The 20,315-nt window shown below is 45.0% G+C and overlaps 1 long non-coding RNA gene across 2 annotated transcripts; it reads right to left on the bottom strand.

The window, feature by feature from the left end:
- Positions 1–1,864: 1,864 nt before the first annotated feature.
- Positions 1,865–20,301, bottom strand: LOC142557605 (uncharacterized). Of its 2 annotated transcripts, none has more exons than XR_012822795.1 (4): positions 20,009–20,301; positions 4,917–4,999; positions 3,752–3,831; positions 1,865–1,981 (listed from the first exon to the last, which is right to left on the bottom strand). It is a non-coding gene; the product is annotated as an uncharacterized LOC142557605 (long non-coding RNA). The 2 variants fall into 2 exon arrangements; XR_012822794.1 differs by having other exon boundaries at positions 4,913–4,999.
- Positions 20,302–20,315: the final 14 nt, after the last annotated feature.

The following is a 20,315-nucleotide window of genomic DNA, read 5'->3' on the forward strand; positions in this document are numbered from 1 at the left end:
TCGCCCCGCCCCGTGGTATTTTTTTCTTATTTCGCGGGCTTTCTTTGGAACGCAGGAGAAAGGACCACGTGAGATGTACCGTGTTGGACACAATTTATTGAGAGGTTTCTCAAGGTGCTCTACAACTTTGCGCATCACACTTGGGGTCTACAGCCAATACATAAAAGGTTGATCAATTAAACATAGCTAATCCGTTAGTTAAGGGAAAAATAAAGAATAGCCTGAGTAATTCTAGGCCAGTGCCAACATTATGTATCCGGTTCAACTCACTTCCAAATTGCCTTTCATTAATAAAACTTTGGTTCAAGTTATGTGGAACAACCTGTATAGTTGAAATAGAGGGAAAAAAAGCGAGCGAAGCAGTCTGGTCTATGCCACCGGAAGGGTCACAACGCCTGCTTACTATTCAGGAAGAAGGGGAGCAAAGAGGAAACAAAGAACAAGATGACAGATTAAAACGAGTAAAGTAAAACAAGGGCAAAGAATGGAGCACGTTAGTATGAGGAAAAGAAAAAAAAATCACTGCAGGTCGCGCTAATGAAAGAATGTTAAGAAATAGAAGAAATAATGTCCGAGGTCTTATCACTCGCAAACGGATACAAGAAGACTGCTAATGACTGTAAGCCAAGTCAATATCTTTCAGAACGGCAAGAAGTGCGCGTTGAGCCTGCATATCACGCTCAGACGCACAGCCTCTTGGGTACAGGCATTCATCGAGAGTGCGCGATTGACGCAGGCCAAGAACGCCATAGTCTCTCAGTAGCGACGTGCACTGCTCAAGGAAAACAAGATATTCCAATATCAGGCGCTCACGTATCTCGCAGAAGCCGCCATAAGCACACGGCGGACTGTCCACACGTCCTCGTCGTTCTAGATGTTCACACACCAGGACACAGCCAACCCTTAGCTCGAGTATACTGGGCCCCAGCGCAACGAGGCACGCCTCGACCGCAAATATGTCGCGGAAGCGTTCCAGTTGCGGCACACTGGTCTGGCCGCTCTTGAGTGAGGATGTATATATAGAGACGAATCAAGTCCACACATTATTTCTGGGCCGTCACATTTGTTGTGAGCACAAGTGGAAGCCAGGAGATAAGCCTCTTCATTTCCGGTGATTGATGCGCGCGGAGGTATAGACTGGCCAACGAGGAATAACCCACGAGTTGTAATTTTTTTGGCTGATTCATGTAATGCTACGCGCACCAAGTGGCTTCATGTGCAACAGGAAATCATACAAAGGAAATCACGGGGGAAAATAAACGATTTTTCATTGAATGGTTGAAATAACTCTGGTACGATGGGATGGATTGGCTGATTCATGTAATGCTACGCGCACCAAGTGGCTTCATGTGCAACAGGAAATCATACAAAAGAAATCACGGGGGAAAATAAACGATTTTTCATTGAATGGTTGAAATAACTCTGGTACGATGGGATACATTCACGGGGAAGGGGGAGATAAAGGGGGGAATAAAATGAAGAAAAAGCTTGTTGAAGCTGAACCCACAACGACAGCCTATTCACACGTGGTGCTTTACCAAAAGAGCCACGGCGGTGGCTGCTGCTTCATCCACACTCTGGGATATTTACGGACGTGTATTTATGACCTGTGTTGCCAGTGTCACTCGCGGATATGGTGACGGATGTGCAACACCCGTTAAATAACATGCGCCAAGTAGTAATACGATCTTAGGAGACGGCAACTGGGCAACTATGCCCACGTATGCTACCTCAAGGCATCAGAGTCCCCTGTGTCGAGACCTCCGCAATACAATGATCGAAAAGAGTCGCGCGCACCGAAGGTATAACTCTTCAGTAATAGCCGCATGAATTCAAATGACAATGAAGCCACGAAAATCACTGGGGAAAATACTGTTTATTTCATTGAAATTACAGGGGTTCTTTACATTTACAGCGAGCCGCTGTTACTACCGCACTCGGTGGCAAAGCTGTCCAGCTGCGTCCCGTCCAGGCCGGATGTCTGCAGGAAAAGAAAATCGTCATTATGTCGTGATGACGACAAAATAAAAAAAAATGACAATAAAAATGCAGCAGACCCAACAAGTTAGAACCTATATGCAGATACGCTTTGTGTGAGAGTATTAAGAGTCGAAACAGGTGTACACGCGAACAGACATACACGCACGCAAGCGCGGGTGTACACAGATTATACCAAACCTGTTGTTAAGCGGCGTTGCTGACTACTAGCGAATACGACGGACTCCTTGAACGCATCATAGCTTCAGAGGCAGTATGCGCATACGTACGCACCGCAATTGGAATCCATTCCATCCGCAAGAAGCGTTTACTTCCACATTACCGTGCAGCCGCGCATGCGCAAAGGCGACCTTTCTTCTTTTTTTTTTCCCTTGCACTTCCGGCAGCGCCGTTGCCACGGATGCGTGGAGGCGAGCGCCATCTGGTGATGCTGCTAGAAACACAGCGGCGCGCGTGCTGCGCTGTGATTGGTCGGCCTGTTCGGCAAGGGAACAGCCAGGCCGCACGCAGCTCCTACGGTAACCAAGCCGGGCAAGGTTCGCAAAGAAAAGCTTCGCTTTTAAAAGCCACCGTCACCATCCATTGCCAGCTGAAAATTGATGCTTCGGCCAAATGTGCCATGCAATACGTTTTTCTAATAACACATGGGAAGCAAACGCAGACTTAAACAAAGCACTATCCAGAGTTCCAGCTAATGTTCAAGCAAGCACAGGTATTCAACAAAGGCATTCCCTCCAGCGGTAGCTCTGCATCACATACGCACTACACACAGTTTAACAGAAATACGTCCTTGTAGACCCGTCTGAATGTCGGTCGCACAGCCGACATTGCGCATTTGACTTCGGCATCACGCCGAAGGCTACATAAGCCACAAAGTGAACACAATCTTAAAATGCAGAAAACAAATCGAGTATGGTATGATGTCAATATATATTCGAAACGCGCTGTACAAGACGCTCCAAAGGAATATACTGCATATCCGCAATCAATAAAAAGAAATTGTCTGTGATCTCAGCTGGATGACGTAGAAGTGAATTCTGTGGTTTTGCGTGCCAAGACCACGATATGATTATGAGGCACGCCGGATTGGGAGACGCCCTAATAATTTCGGCCCCCTGTGGTTTTTTTAATGTGCACCAAATGGACGGAACATGGGCGTTTTCGCGCCCATCGAAATTCCGCCGCCACGGAGGGGATTCGATCCCGCGACCTCGTGCGCATCCGCGCAACACCATAGCCGCTAAGCCACCGCGGCGGGTTGGTAGACGTAGACGACAGTTTGTTGAATACGACACGCAAGAGTCTCTTACCTTGAACACCTGCTCTAACAGGAAGGGTTGCTGAGTGTAAACAAAAAAGAATGAGATAGTAACCAAGAAAAGAAAACGCTTTCACATCAGAGAAAAGAGCATACTTTTCGGCGGAGTCGTCCTAGCACATCCTGATAACTACATACAAAATAAGGGGCTCGATATAGGGAAAATATACACCAGCAGTTTTCTAGTACTGCAAATCATTCTTTAATTGCACTAGGGAAAACATATTTCGGGCTGAAATGTACGAGTACGTTTAGAAAAAAGACAGTGCCGATGATTTCTTTGAGGTAATTGCAAGGTCTTACCAGTGTCTCGTTAAAGGTACATGGCATTGCTTTGTTCAGAAGATAATAACTAGATGGATTGCAGCATTTCACAAAGGAAAAGAAATGTCCAGCATTATAGAAAACAAGTAATAAAAAAACAAGCTGTCTCACAGAAAGATGCAGCCAACCGAAGGCCATCATGGTCGATGGGAAGGGAGAAGTCTCTTCGCATAACCTACCGTGAGCTTGAGCTGCAAATTAAAGGAGCCAAAAATATGGTGTAGGGCTTGTAGACGAACCAGAGAGCAGCGCAACACTTGGGGTGCATAAATCAGATAGACTGGACAGGCATTACATACTTAATTGCGACCAAATATCAACATCTACCACCCCTGCGGGTTTGCATTGTGTTGTACTTTTCAAAGTTCTGCTGACCAGTGGGGGCTGCTGTTGTGGTTCTGTGAGAGAGGAACCCCCATGGTGCCGCAAATACTATTTCCAATGGATTACTGCGTAGTGAGAAGGCATTGTACATCACTCCCCTAATTAAAAACTAGAACTTTTCTAATAATAAATACTTGCGCTAGAAACTGTACAAGACTTCTCAGTAACTGCATAGTTTCCAGCCCTGCTATCAATGCAGAAACAGGCCAAATTATCTGCATAAGAAAACTATAGAACTCATTAAATAACAAACGGAAGCCACTAAACCTGTGTTCCTGAAAGATGTACGCCGGCAAAGGGGTTCGAAATACACACAAAAAAAACCTTAAAAGTAGAGACAATGAACACTCTTGCCGTTCCGATGACAGAAGATGTATACACTATGAGAGAGATGCATGAACAACAAAGTTGGACAAGCAATTCGCATAGCGAATCCTGACGTCTTCATTAACCTGGCCTCTAATGTTTATGTGCTGCAGCACAAGGGGATATGAGCGAGTGACTTAACCCTGTAAAATGCATTAGCTAAATCAGCCAACACGACTGATACTTTCCAAAGGCCTTCTTGCACTCCCTCTAATTCAGTTCAAATAAGACAATATGAATATTAGTATGACTAGTACGGCCTATAACAGCACAAGTCTGTTGACCCTTGTTGGCCCAAGTTGTTGACCATTGATGCAATTGCTCGCTGCAGGCAGTAAAGCTAAACTTCTTGCTGAAATTTTCTAATACGGACTGCAAAGTAAAATTTTAATATATATCCTTCCATTTTTTGAAGATTAAACTTATCTTTTCTTGACAGCATGAGAACAGTGTGCCCTTTATAGAGTTTCGAAGGGCTTTAAAGTGAAGAATGTCAGAGATATCATTTAGCTTAGCTGTTACCTACAGAGCTCCACAAACTTGTCGCCTTGCCTGGAAATGGGCGAGCAGAGAAAGCGTCGCCGAAAGCCAGGATAGTTTGTCTTGTTCCTGGATGCGTGGGAAGAGAAATGGATAAAAGATTGGGTGACGCAAAATGACCGCAAGTACACGCGACATTAAATATCTATCATCATCGTGGCAGGAGGGCCTATGGAGCCCCACGAATTACAGGAATATCTTGGATTTGAAAATTGTCTGGAATGCGCAGTGAGCTTGCATAGGGAGACGCTGGGACTCATTGAAGAGACTCATTGAAGAATTCAGTCTCAAGAACTCCCCAATGCGGCTCATAGAAAAAAACAACTTTGATAAACTAAATGTATAGACCGAAGTAGAATACAAAGGTGAGCGAGTCGATGAGCGATCATCGCGTAAATAACAGTGCACAAAATAGGACAAGAGAGAGGGGACATGGATACAGCGTTGTGTACGTGACCCTCTCTGTTCTCCCTTTGTTCGCGCTTTTCTTTACATGAAGGTATACATGTGCACACATACGTTAAAAATAAAAGCATGCAAATACAAACATACAAATGAGAAGATGCAAGAATGTACTGTTGCTCGAGTTGGTTAAACATAGGGTAATGTTCAGCGCAAAAACAGTACAAACGAAGGGGCTTGAAAAGCGGGAGCGCTGGGCTACGTATGTTGTAATCATAGAACAAAATAAAGACTTCACAAACTACACAATTCCTGGGTGCTCATAAGCACATCGTCTACAGGCAGGACGGTGAGGTTCGTAAAGAGGTGTCCTTGCGCACAAACGATGAAGGATTCACTTGTTTAGGAAATCCGTTTCAATTGTAGCGCAAGAATGACTGCCAGAAGGTTTCTCTTTATGTAATTAGACTGTAATTCCGTCCACACCTAACACATAAATGCCAGGACAGGTAAGAGGTAAGGGAACGGATGAGCATGTCCCGATGGCGACGTCAGTACCAATCGAATCTTAAATTTCTGATCCTGAAAAATACTCAAGCAGCACTAAAATGTGCCTCCGTTGGGATATCACAACTAGGCGTGGCCGGTACGATCCGTAACATGTGTGTTCGAATCGTATTAACAGCATAGCAATGATGTTTAATAAAACTTTAAGCAGATCCAACGCACATCTTGGAATCTGTTTGAAACTTTCGTTAACCGGTTAATAAAATGCAATAAGCTAGTTGCTTCGCTTTAGAAGCTCCAGTGCTCATCTTAGCTACTTCAGCATGATGTCGGATAAAATAGCAGAAAAAAATGAAGAAATGACAGTGACACACGCGCACGTACAAGCACGCACGCAAGCACGAAAACGTGCCAAAACATGAGCCAATTTACGTGGCTTGATGGTAAATGCTTGGCGGAGCGATGGCAATGCGTTCCCAACGTGGCCGCTACGTGTCTGGCGTCGCGCGGGATTTAGCAATGATGTTCAATGCTTCTGAACCACTCGTGATAGGTGGTGCGCATATCGACGCCAACGAGACCTTTATAACAGTTGGTGAGAACTCAGCCTTGCTAGCGAACGAGGCGACACAAGTTTCGCTCACAGAGAATTTATTAAAGTGAGTTTTCTCTGTACGCAAGAACTGAATTCGATTTCCGGGTGTTCTTTGCCATTGTCTTTTGCCTATAGAGAATGCAACATTGCTGCCAGTGGTGTGCGACGTCATAATCTGCGTGCCACAGGCACAGGGCGCATGGTGAAGGCATGAGTCATGTGTGCGTCACAAGCGCAACGAGAGTTTACGAAAGTTTCGATAGTACGAAAGTTTCGCAGAAACAAGACCAACCCCGGGCAAGTCGCAACTGAAGAGACCGATGCGATGGACAGACGAGGAGAATTCAAGCAAATAATAAAAACAGCCCCGCTTATAAAATATCAGGGTATACGGGAAATTCAGGAGTGGGCTATAGCATGACGCAACAAAGATGCAACGGTGTTCAACGACGAGCGTGAAACTTGAGCGTTCGGGTCACCGTCGGCGCTTTGTGGGGAACGTGATGCGTGTCCCAATTGCAACGCGACCGGTAATTCCGCCGCAGCTGCAGCCGTGACCTTGTACCACCTCGCGCGGACAAAAGCGAAAGCGAAATCGAAGGTTGCGCTTTCGAAATGATTAAAATTCAAGAGATACAAGCGATTCTGAATCCGGGATTATGTTTTAACAGGTCGTAAAGCACAAATGCTGAGATTGCACGTGCGGTGTCGGTGGTCACTCGAATATTCAATCAGTTCAATTTCCACTTAGAAGACCTCCGTTTAAGGAAATTTGCACATGCATGGCACACACATACACACACACCCACACACACAAAGTACCGGGTAGATAGTACGCGTTCAGAGAGCCAATACGGCTGACGAATGATTCACGTTGCTTGCGTTAAGAGAAAACGAAGAGTGGCTTAGAAACTAACTTGCTGCAACAATATATCTCACTAAAACGGAATAAACAGGCGGCGGACCGAACTGACGCTGCAGCTTTGTACGTTGTAGGCTTACACTGACTGTGAGTCAAGTAACGTTTTTTCGGGCGTAGTAGTCTAATTGCAATCTGAGCTATTGTCTTATTTTATGGCTACCAACTCACAACATTTATCAACTACCTGTCGTGGGGTGCAGTGGCTTTAGCGTTGTGCTGCTAAGCCCGTTGGCGGGTGATCCAATCCCGCCCGCGGCGGCCGGATTTCAATGGAGGTGAAATGTAAAAACCCCACTGTACCATGTCTTGGGTGCGGGTTCAAAAACCACAGGTGGTCAAAATTAATCCCGAGTCCTCCACTATGGCGTCCCTCATGATCATATCGTGGTTTTGGCAAGTAAAATCCCAGAATTAAAATTTATCGTCTGCGTGAGAAACAGAGTGAAATATACGTAATTATTTCTCAAGTTACGTTCTCAATTACTTTTTTTTTCTTTGGGGAGTGAGGAAGGAGCCCACAGTGCCTGTTTTCACGTTATTTTGCGGTTATTTTGTCCCAAAGTGAATTCCGAAATCGTAAAAACGGAGCCTACTCGGAGAGTAAATTAGACCGGAAGGTTTGCAGTTAAGTCCAGTGGCAACTCGCATGTGACGCATTGAGAAAAGAGAAGGTGAGAAAGGAAAGTAAAGTCGACAAACTTAAACAGCAAACAAGTCGGTAGACGCAGCACACAATAAATAATAAACAAAAATAATAACAACTTCATCAATGCACGTGCTTCTCTGAGATTGTTTGCTGTGAAGGTTAAAATAAATTCAATTCTGGGGTTTTACGCGCCAAAACCGCAATCTGATTATGAGGCATGCAGTAGTGGGGGACTGCGGATTAATTTCGAACACCTGGGGCTCTTTGGCGTGCACCCAATGAACGGTGCACGAGCGTTCTTGCATTTTGCCCCCATCGAAATGCGGCAGCCACGGCCGGGATTTTATCCCGCGACCTCGTGCTTAGCACTGCACGGCCACAGCCACTAAGCAACCACGTTGGACGAAGGACGCGACACGTCCTCGAAAGCGTTCTTTTTCTCGTTCACGTGGAGTGGTACAAAATTATGAGATCGCACAGGGATGTCTAATACGAAGCAACAAGCAACGCATACCTACAGAGAGAGTCTGGAGACATGGATAGTTCTCTTATAAAAGTGAGGCATAGAAAGAAGTTATCATACAATGTTAAGACACGCGACTGGCAAATGGGTGAATTTGAAAAAAAATTTCTGTATTCTCGCGCCTTTTCATTGCAGAGCATCAGACACGCAAAGTAAGGCAGCCGAGAAAAAAAGAAATGCACGCACATGTAAAAATTAGGCAAAAAAATGTTTGTTGGAAGTGTACAAATTTATTTATTCATTGCCTTTTATTGCTAAGCAAACGTGTACATCTATGTCTTCGAAAACTGATCAGCAAATATGCTTATCTTACATATCGATATGAGAAAGGACGGCTGAGGCATTACAGCACAGCCACACCCCATTATCCAATTCCTCCGTCCAAAACATTGTTGAAGTTCTGCTGTGTGTCCCACCTAATGTTAGCCAAGCTGTCCAAGGAAAAAAAAGAAGAAGATTACAAAAATACGGTACCAGATACAATTACAAGACCGGCGGTTTTGGGTCGTCAGAGGTCTGACGACCTAACGCTGTAGCTCTTAAAACCGTATCTTCCACCGTGTTCTTAAAATCTTTTTCTTTCGTTGAAGAGCTTGACTAACGTTAGCTGGGACACCTTATATAAGGAACTTCACCAGTGATTACTCTTTCTCGATCACTCTAACGGCGTCTCGCTCACTATAAACGTTTGTGTGGTCAAGGAATCTCAGAATATGCATCGCTGCTAAGGCAAAGAAAACAAGCACAAGACACAAAAGCGTGTCTCACAAGTTGTTTCACACGAAACACTCTGGTCGGCACTTAGGATCAGGTCAGAAAGCGCGCAGTGTGCGCGGAATAGTAATTCACCTTGGATGAATGTCGGATCGTAAATCACGGAAGCTGCCATTTCTTTCTTGCTTCGTTTTCCTGTATCTTTTTGGGTTTCGAAATGAGCATGCAGCAGTAAGAATCATGGCCAACGAAGTTTTGAAACAATATGTAGCACCAATACCGACAAGAGTAAACAAGAATAGTGTTCTTTATTGCCCTCTCGCTGGTTATTCAAGCTCGCTCAGACGTATGTTATGCGCCACCGTCTTCAAGTTTCTCGCACATTATGCGCTTATTTAATATACGACCAAAGTTACTCGAGCATGGTGCATCCCTGAAAATGTTCATTAATGCTCAGTTCTTTTGCTTCGTTTTACTAGTGTCATTCGCAATGCTGAGATTCACATGTGTCAAATATCTAGTCAGCCATGTACAGACCTTCAAGTCTTGCGTCAGCGCGTTAATATAATACCTACATTTCTGTTGCAGCGGGCCCGCACGTACTTCAGGGGTATTCGAATAAGAAAGATATCATAAACAGCGTTCATGGTTACATAATCAAAACGCTCCAACTAAGCGTCTTATTCATACTTTTTAAAACGAAGCTATAGAGTCTTCGCCGATAGAGGATGCAGTTTGAGGTTCTTGTTATCGGTAGTTTTTCCACGTTTTTCCAGGAACCTCAAAGTGCATTAAGATTATCTTTACGGGCGAGAAATTTTGAAGCGACGTGAAAGCAGGACTTGTGAGCTACTCTGTTCGTTCTTTTATACCAAACCAGTCCTATGCCTGATATCCTTCTAAGTAGGGCACGTGCGCCAGGGACCTCGCATGTTCACGCTGTATAGTGGCATCCGCGATCTCAAAACTTGTCAAAGCGATATCAGGCACACACGAACTGCGATGCCAGATATGAAAATACCCCGAATGGCTGTCCCAAAGTCGGGAAATAATTTTTTTGTTTATGCATCTTTATTCGTGAGGAAAGAATTCGCAGTCTTGAGGACGAGTGTCAAGACTCTCCTCTTGAGCTCTCATCATATCGTCGGAGGAGGAGACAAAGGAGAGGAAAGACAGGGAGGTTAGCCAGTGTAAGTACCGGCTGGCTACCCTGTGCTGGGGAAAGGGGCAAAGGGAATAAAAGGAGAAAGAAGAAGAGGGAAAAAAATGGAAAAAAAGAGAAAATTCACACAGTAACGCGAAACTACGCGCTACAACGTTCAAAGGCGGTCGCACAATTCGCAGTTCCTTAAAAACTTCAACAAAGCCCTTAAGGCCTTGAGTGCCGAAGCCCGTCTGGACCAATGTCCTAGAGCTTTTTCCTCTGTAAAGGGGCGATTGTCCAGTTTTGCGAGAGCGGTCACGAGCACTTTTCTTCGCACTGCGTAACGGGGACAGTCACATAGGAGGTGTTGAATCGTCTCCTCGCAGCCGCAGGTGTCACAAGTAGGGCTGTCGGCCATGCCAATGCGGAATGAATAGGAGTTCGTGAATGCCACGCCGAGCCACAGGCGGCACAGAAGTGTTGCTTCCGCTCGTGGCAACCCTGGTGGTAGGCGGAGTTGCAGACGTGGATCCAATTTGTGGAGACGTGCGTTCGTGAAATCACTGGTGTTCCACAGATTCTGCGTAAGCTCGCGGGCGAGGGAGCGAAGACTTGTGGCTGCATCTGTTCTTGACAGCGGTATGGGTATAATCCGGGCACCATCATGAGCCGACCGGGCAGCGTCGGAGTGCGCTTTCGAGCTGCGTCGGCAAAGTGATTGAAAGAATGATTCTTGCTCGCTTGGAATGGTACCTAGAGCGATTCAACATCTGTCCGGGCGCCATGACGGGCTTTCGTCGAGGTCGCTCGTCCATCGACAACGTCATTAACATCGTAATCTGGGTCCAAAATAAAAAAAGCCTCAAGCGCCTATCAGTGCACTTTCTAGATATAAAAGGAGCATACGACAACGTCGCCCATGAGGCCATACTGAACTCACTTGAAGCTGTGGGAGTGGGTGGCCGGATGTATCAATGGATACGGGTCAATTTGACTTAGAGATGCTTTTTCTTACAGACCGAAGACGGCCCAACTTCTGAACATTACATCTCCCATGGGGTGCCGCAGGGTGGAGTGTTGAGCCCTATTTTGTTCAACATCTTCCTGGTAGGACTAGCGGAGTATTTACCGCGGACAATTCATGTCTCAATATACGTCAACGACACTTGCATCTGGGCCTCTGCGATGACTCGCCCTCATGTACGAGCCAGGCTACAGCGGGCGGCAACCATGACGCCGTCTTATCTCCGAGAATAGGGCCTCAGTGTGTCTACTGAAAACTGCGCATCGGTTGGCTTTACGCGCAAACGAATGTCATTGTATCCTGTTTCAATCCATGGTGAAGCTGTATCCTATGTTAAGACGCATCGCTTTCTGGGCGTCATCATTGACTGCAACCTCTCGTGAAGCCCTCACTGTGTCTATCTGAAGAAGTTAGTCGCCATTGCTCAGATCTTCACATTTCTCTGCGGGAAAAGCTGGGGTACACTAGAACATTCTATGATGCAGCTGTACAGGGTACTGTTTCTCGGACTCCTACATTGCAGTCTACCAGCGTTGTCAAATACATGCAAGACGAACTTTCCCGCTTTGGAGAGCATACGAAGTCAAGCCCTACGCACGTGTTTAGGGCTGCCTCGGGGCACCTCAACAGCAGCAACAATTGCCACCGCGGGAGACCATATGATCCTGACACATGTAGCTGTCGACTCTCTCAGAGCGCACATTCACCATCTGTCAAGGATCCCCGACCATCATTTGGCCTCCCTACCAGCCGAGAGACCTCAAGCGACCTTTTCAAGAGTGGTTATCGCTCATCAAGAGTGCATACCGTCGTCTTTTACACCGGCGGCGAAGTCTTCATCTCCCCTCTGGTGCCTGCGACAGCCTCAAGTGAATTTTGCTATTCCTGGAATTACAAAAAAGGCCAATCATCCATCGCCGGCTCTGAAACAACGTACGATCCTATTGCTGCACCAGACGTAACATGACGACATACATATATATACCGATGGTTCGACCTCACCTACCAGCTCAGCTGCCGCATTCGTGGTTCCAGCTAAGCAGGTTACAGTTGCATTGAAATTGTCACACATGACTACATCTACGTCGGCGGAACTTGCAGCTCTCAATGCTGCAATGACCTACGTCACCGAAGGGCCAACAGAGAAAGGGGTCGTATTTTATTATTCTAAGGCAGCTATTTACAGTATCAAGTCTGCATTGCATCACAGAGCTTGCGAGCAGATGATATCTGACATCAGGGAAGTGCACCACCATGCTCTGGAAAGAGGGCGCACCATTATCTTTCAATGAATTCCTGTTCACTGTAGCCTCGTAGGCTAAAACCTAGCTGACAAGGCTGCCCGGTCCGCCCACGAATATACCCAGACGCGTCCAACACCTTTGGCGAGGTCGGAAGCTGCCAGGGAACTTCGCCTACTTGCACGCAAAAAAGTCGCGAGATCTCTGCATTTCAAGTGCCTTCAATTGCCGATTACATAAACTGGACCCCACGCTACGGCTACAACTGCCATCTAGCCTTTCTGGCGGCGAAACAACTTTGATGTGCCGCTTGTGGCTGGGAGTGGCGTTCACGAACGGATACTCCTATCGTTTGGGAATGGCCGAGAGCCCGATGTGCGACTCCTGCGGGTGCGACAAAACCATCGAGCACCTATTGTGCAGCTGCCCTCGCTACGATGTACAACGCCTCTCTCTGCGGGCAACTTTACACCGACTGTACTCAAGACCATTCCCCGAGTCAAAGATACTCGGACCGTGGCCACGCCCGTTACTGGCACGAAAGGCGATTCGTGCACTAGTACAATACTTGAAGTGCACTGGCTTAAAAGACCGTTTATAGTATACCTGTTTATAGCGTCCCTGCCACACGCACTCAGTGCTTACTCACCCCATTTTTTCCCTCTTTCTATTCCCCTTTCCACCCCCCCCCCCCAGTGTTAGGTAGCAAACGGAGTGCTGTTCTGATTGACCTCCCTGCCTTCCCTGTCCTTGCTTTCGCTCTCTCTCTCTCTCTCTCTCAAGAAGCAACACTGTCGACCGTAGCTGCAGCGTATGAGGTCAATCTCGTTACTGGAACTTATCACAGAAGGAAGAAAACACGTAAGATATGATACCAACAGCAAAAGAATTGGTGACAGTGCCAACAATAATTCTTTGAGAACTGTTCCGCCCTCTGCTATGGGTTGGCCTTCGTTTGCCCGATGACCTACAAGTGGTTGCCGTAGGGATTCTACCTTCTTGCAAAAGCCAGAAGCGACCATGACCGAGACCTCCGTCCACATCGACGATGATGCGAACATTATTAACCGGCTAAAGAGAAAAGGAGAAAGATCATGCTTAATAGGATTAACCAGCTAAAATGCTCATCAGTATTGTCTAGTCTCGCATCTCTAAACACACACCTAATACTCCATTAGCGGCAGAGCAATTTTCGAGGGCCCTAGATCCTGTCCAAGAGAGAGACACGAAAAAAATTAAGAAAGTTAGCGAGATTAACAGAGGGGTCGCCCGTTTGTCTATCGTACACTTGGGAAACGGGAAAAGAACGTTAAGAAAAGCAAATATAAGAGGAAAATTTATGCAGGTCCCACGGACCACTGGAATCTGTTAGCGAAGCGTTGGTGAGCCGGCAAGACGAATGGCGCATCACGATAAGAAACGCAGAGCGGCTTTCGCCCACGATCGCGTCCCGCAACGGTCATCAGCAGAGCCTGGATGTTTAGACAATAAAAATGCTGCTTTAGGCTCTTTTAACAGGCACTAAAACTATCATTGAAGGCATATGCAGACGCTAAATACTGTTCTTTGAGCATGTATAGGCTCAATTAAAAGTAACTTTTGTGGTGCAGCGGAGGATAAGTTTTGATTTTCGAATGAACACAGCTCACTAAACCCCTATTTTGGCATATGCTTTTTATTTATTGATTTGCCGATAAAACAGAATTGGGCAGGTTGCATAGGTTACAAGATTTATGTAAAATTCAGTGCGAGTAGAAACCACGAGAAAAGTTGCGAAAGTACGGACGAAAAAGCACCATCTGAAGATTTTCGAATTTCATGTTGCTTATTTGTTCAATCCCCATGCGTCTATTCGCGCGGCATCTTCTCGCGTTTCGTGGGCTCTCTTACAAGCTTAAAAAAAAGAAAGAAACTTCTATGTAGCACGTATTGAGCAACAGAAGCTGGATCGGGAATTTTTCAGGATGGTGTACAATATTCTTGTTGTTACTTTTCCGACGAATGTAATATTTGAGAAGTTAATGAATTAATATTAACTAATCACGCAATTCCAACATATACGAAAGAAAACCGAGGACACCTAAGCACTTATGAGTTGTGAATGCGAAAGCATTAATGTGCAGTTGAACGCCATGGAGCGGTCCTTCGAGTTTCGAGCTGACAGTAATGTGCCATAGCGCTACCTTCTGCCTTCGCTACGAAGCAGCAGCAGCAGCCTGCAGTGCCAACTCCGCATGCCATCGACGTGCTGCGCGACGAGAGACCGAGGAAGCAGCAGCGGCCTCCAAGGCCGGTAGGCGCGCGCAGCAGCTAAGCCCAGTGGGGGTGAGAGGGAGAGATGTACGGACCGTGCGCCGGCTTCGGAGAGCGAGACGGCGGCACCCACACGCGCGCGTCACGCGACTGCCTGGCCGCCAACAACCCGCTGCGTCACGTCACCGTATCGGTTCCCTGAAGGCGCGCTGGTGACGTGGCGTCGCGGCGATGGCGCCTCGCGAATCAACACCGTTTTTCCCCACTCTGCTCCGTGGAGGCGTGCTCGCGACGCGGCGTCGCAGCCAACAGGAATTGAAGTGCCGTTTCACTGCTAAGGACACCGGCTTTTTCGCTCAATGGGCCATGTGATGCTTTCGCATCTAAATAGTATGACTTGTTTCAAGTGTCGACAAGTGGCAGTTGCATATTCTTAACTTTTGGCACAAGTGACGTAGAACGCGCGGTATATCCATGCAGACTTGAATTTTGGCACGATTGACGGAGTAGACATATTTCGTTCCGCTTAAGAGAAAGCTTTAGCTCGGGCCCAACTCCGATTTCGACTATTCAAATACGTGTATAACGTAGAAATGCTTCTCTAAAATAACGAGAGGTGCGATTTTAGTGAAATTTGTTGAAATTGAGAAAGAAAATTAAAATTCTAATGACTGTTGGCAGCGGAAGTTCGACTTGGAGCCTAAATGTTTTTACAAAAATTGCCGAAGATCGGTAAGTTTGAAAGAGAATAGATGCACAAAGTTCACGAATCCGTAACTCTGCACCAAAAACATATACCGCACTTTGTAAACTGCATCCATCTGAACTTCCAAAGCGGATAAATTTCATAGATTAATCTATATTTTACGTGAATGTCTTATAATGCACAAGGATTTTGCAAAAGTCTTATTCACATAATAGCGCAGTACTTAAAAGCCATGCATACCACATCAGTTTTATCCGCTTTAGATGTACTATCAGATGCAATTTACAGAATTGTGATATCTTTTTGCATTGATGAGTTACAAAGTTGTAAACTTGATCGTCTCGATTTCTTAAAATCTGCGATTTTGAACAACATTTATTAAAAATGTCGACGGCCTATATCGGAAATCCGCTTACATTAGTCACTATATTTTGTGCTTTTCATTTAAATGGAACGAACGTCATCAAATTTGGTTGAGTGGTTGCCGAGAAAAACGATTTCTTTTTTCCCAGGTATTTAGATCGTAGCCCACGGGCTAAAGCTTCCTCTTAAGAATGCTCAACTGTAATTCTGTCTTGGCGAAAGACTAGCAACTGCACTATTGTCAGTGTGTATTTTCGGCAATACGTTTGTGTGATGTCAATAGTTTGCCAAGTTGAATTTTTCGTGCTGTGTGTCTGCATCGCAGTAGAGGGGCAGAGAGCCATAAGTTCATCATCGAACATAAACTTTTGACGCGAAACAGTGGATCGTGTACTGTTGTTGGTCACGAAAGGACGTCGTTAACGATCACACTTGCCACACACAAGAAGCTTGTAGCTAGTGAGGTCATGGGACCCTGAACTTGGGGTTGCGATTATTTCGATACATGCCCACTCCAGTGCAAATGGGCGATGTCAGAGTCAGAAGTGGTTTTACTTAGGCATTAAATGAATTGCAAAAATTTCTGTATACAGAAGGAGGTCCCATAGTCACAGACTGAATCGGGACCTCCAAGGGTAGTGAATGTAGAAAAATTAATTAAAGCAGCAAACAGTAGTAGCGAGCACAAAGAATATAATACAACGCAGGCAAAGTAAAGAAGAAAAAGAAACCGCAGTAGCGAAATCAAACAATAAAATACATCACAGGCAAAAAAGAAAAGAAACAAAGAGCAGCAAACAAAGGAACCAAAAGCCGCAATTAGACAGGGTAAAAAACAAATGTAATTCAACTCTCCTAAGCAGTTGTCGGATGGTTATAAGGTGAAAAATAGTAAAAGTAAACAAAAAAGAAACAAATAACACAAAGAAGTCACATTTATCTTCAGAAAGGAAAGAGAACCCGTGAAAAGATGCTTCATCAAAAAAAAAAAAAAAAGGTTAGGGACAGGTAGGTGTGATATGGAGCGGGTCAAAAAAAAAAAAAGAAGTACCCACAATTATGCAGAATATGGCATGGGTGTGAGGAAAGCTTTCAGTTCTTTTTTTAATTTGCCACTTGATTGAGAGATTTTGGTTGCCGGTAATATGGTATTCCAGAGACGGATTCCGGTGAAGTATGCCGTTTGTTTGCCATAGTTGGTATGAACTGAAGGTAAAATAAAATTCTGATTATGTGAAAACCTTGTCATGTTGGTATTCGCTAGGTTGGATTGATGGGTGATAAACAAAGGAAGCTGATTGTTGATTTCCTTGAATAATAATATACCTAGCTTGTATTTGAAGGTGTTATCAACCGTTAGGATGTTGTTGGCATGTAAGAGTGATTTCGCGTCACTGCGATAGGGACTAGGGGTAAGTATTCTAATGCATTGATTTTGTAAAGTTTTAAAGGAGGCAAGGTGGCTGTAGTTGGTATTGCCCCAAGATGAGATACTGCAATTAATATGGGAATGTATAAAAGCGTAGCATAACAAAAGTAATGTTGTCTGAGGAAATATATCAAGGGATTGAATTAAAACACGCATGCCGTAAGCCATATTTTTTTTCGCAGGTGACCAACCATGCAAATGAAATTTCAAGTGATGGTCCAATTGAATTCCCAAAAACGTAGCCTTTTCTTCTGCTTTAATTGCAGATTTATTTAAAAATACTGACGGGATATAATTATGTACGCGTTGGTGAGAGTGAAAAACAATGAACCTCATTTTAGTGGGATTAATTTGCAATTTTTTATGGAAGCACAAAGCTGCCAAGCTTGCAAGGTCAATATTTAGTTCATGTGTCAAATGTTGGAGGCAGCTATCAGTGTTGACAATTGTTGTGTCATCTCGATAAAGTAAGCATTCCGAAGCAGTAAGAGAGGTTGGCAAATCATTTATACAAATTATGAAAAGAAGTGGGCCGAGAAGATAACCTTGGGGTACTCCTATATTTGTTACCTTAGGTCTAGATTTATAACCCAGCAGACTAACCTAACTTCTGTTGTGTAAATGATTTTTTATTAATGAGAGTGCGGGAACAGTTATGCCTATTGCGTCAAGCTTCATAAAAATAATGTGGTTGTTGATGATGTCGAATATTTTGTTGAAATCTACAAATACAGAACCTGCGTAATAGCGCCCATCAATTGCTTTCTTCAGCTTTTCGGTTAAAGATAACAAAGCGAGGTCAGTGCAATGTACTTCACGAAAACCATATTAGGAAGGTGATAGAATCTGAAATATATTGAGGTATTTCGTAAGGCGCGTTTCAAGTAGCTTTTTCAATATTTTACTGAAAAAAGGTAGTATGCAAATGGGTCGATAGTTGGATATTAGCCTGCAGTCACCTTTTTTAAAAATGGGAACGACTTTACCACTTTTCAGTTCTACAGGAAAGATGCCAGATTTGAAAGCAAGGTTGATAATGGTTGCCAGAATATCAGAAACAGTATGCACAATCATCTTTATGTGGGTGGGGTGAATACAATCAAGACCAGCACTTGTTGTTTTCTGGTTGCGAATGACATCATAGACTTCATGAGATGTTGTCGGAAATAAGAAGAAAGATTGTGGCAAACGAGAACGGGAAGATGGTAGCCAGCACTGATCAGTGCTCAGTGAATCAGTGTGAAAAAACTACTTACTGAAGGCCTCAGCAGTCTCTAACGGGGCGTCATACGTATCGCTGTTATAGTGAGTGTATACTGAGAGTATACTAAGTGTACCGGGTGTTTTTTACAAGGTTCAAAATTTTTAAGAATTGCCTGTAGCAGACCGCACACTTCTATACCTGTATCTAAATTACTCGGTGAGGCGGCCATTGCTTCAACGAGAAATCAAAATGCCTAATTAAATCATTAACAAAATTACCGTAACTAACTTTTTATTTACCTTTTTTACGGAACATATTTAAATCTCCTAATTATAGCCGGTCAGTTCGCAACGCGTATTCACTTGGAACGAATTCTCTGGACTGTGCCAGTTTCGATATACTAATTTTCAAAGAGTCTGACGAAATGCATTGTTGGTCCAGTTACTTTCGTGCTTCAACGCATAAAACAGCGTTTTCTTAAAACAAGTAACTGGAATGCCGATGCGATTGGTCGGACACATTGAAAATTAATATCTAGAAACTGGTGCAGTCCTGAGAATTCGTTCGAAGTGGACGCGCCTTCCAAACTCACCGGCTATATTTCGTACATTTATATATGTGCCGTGAAGTAAGTAGTGAAATAAGTTAATTAGCGTAATTATGCTAATTATTTAACGAAACAGTTTGGATTTCTCGTAGAACAAATGGCCGCCTCATGAAGTTATCTAGATCAAGGGTTGTAATTGTCCTATCCACCACAGGCAATTTCTAAAAATTTTAGACCTTCTAAAACAACACATGGTATATACGAAGAAAAAGGAAACTATAGATCGGCGGGAGGGGTTACGATTTCTTACACTGATCTGCTCGAACTAAACCAATTATTCATTCGATCACATATATTACGTTACGCCATATCCTGCCTGAATCAAAGCATGACGAACGAACACGATTGACCGACTTTCTAGGCACTCTTTCTAGTAAAAGCCAGCATATTACCCGTTGCCCTTTCTCATTTTGCCATAAAGGCTAAATACACAAGCAGTGTAATCGCGTAGCTCAACGCTATCGTTTTTTTTTAATTTCTACTCAACTTACGGTTTCTTTCGTCTATCGAATTTATTTGATCGCCGGAAACCTACACTATCGTCATTTTTCGCCTATTCGCTACTCACTTCTCGGTAAAACGCAATAAAGCAGCCAGAGTTTTGCAAACACCGACGTCAAAGGTGGAGCAGAAGGGACGCGTAGAAACCGGAAACCATAGCGAATGCCTCCGGCTTCTAATCGCAATTTTCACGGGCCGCGGGGGACGCGTCATGCGGGTGGCTAACAAAAAAGGTTATCTGTAACTTGAAGGAAATACAAAAGTGACGAGAAACTCGAGAATGCAGCCGCCTCTTACAAAATCGTCTCGCTGGGCCAGGTGTTACGGGAGCCGGTGGCCAGTCCAGCGACGGAAGCAGCCGCTCCGTCGAGTTAGCGTGTGAACGGGTTCCGTCTCGGAGGCGGGAACGCACTTGCTCATGCGGACGCAGGAGGGGAGGTGTTGCATAACGGCGTGGCGAGCCGCTCCGGAGCATCGGGCGGCCGGAATGAAGGGGGGAGGGAGTCACTTTCTTCAGGGGCACAGGGTCCAATAGGGCACCTGGTTAGGCCAAGGATGGATCGCGCGCAGCAACGGACATGCGCGCGGGAGAGGGACGCTCTGG

This window comes from Dermacentor variabilis, chromosome 1, assembly GCF_050947875.1.
Source record: "Dermacentor variabilis isolate Ectoservices chromosome 1, ASM5094787v1, whole genome shotgun sequence".
Lineage (NCBI taxonomy): Eukaryota > Metazoa > Arthropoda > Arachnida > Ixodida > Ixodidae > Dermacentor > Dermacentor variabilis.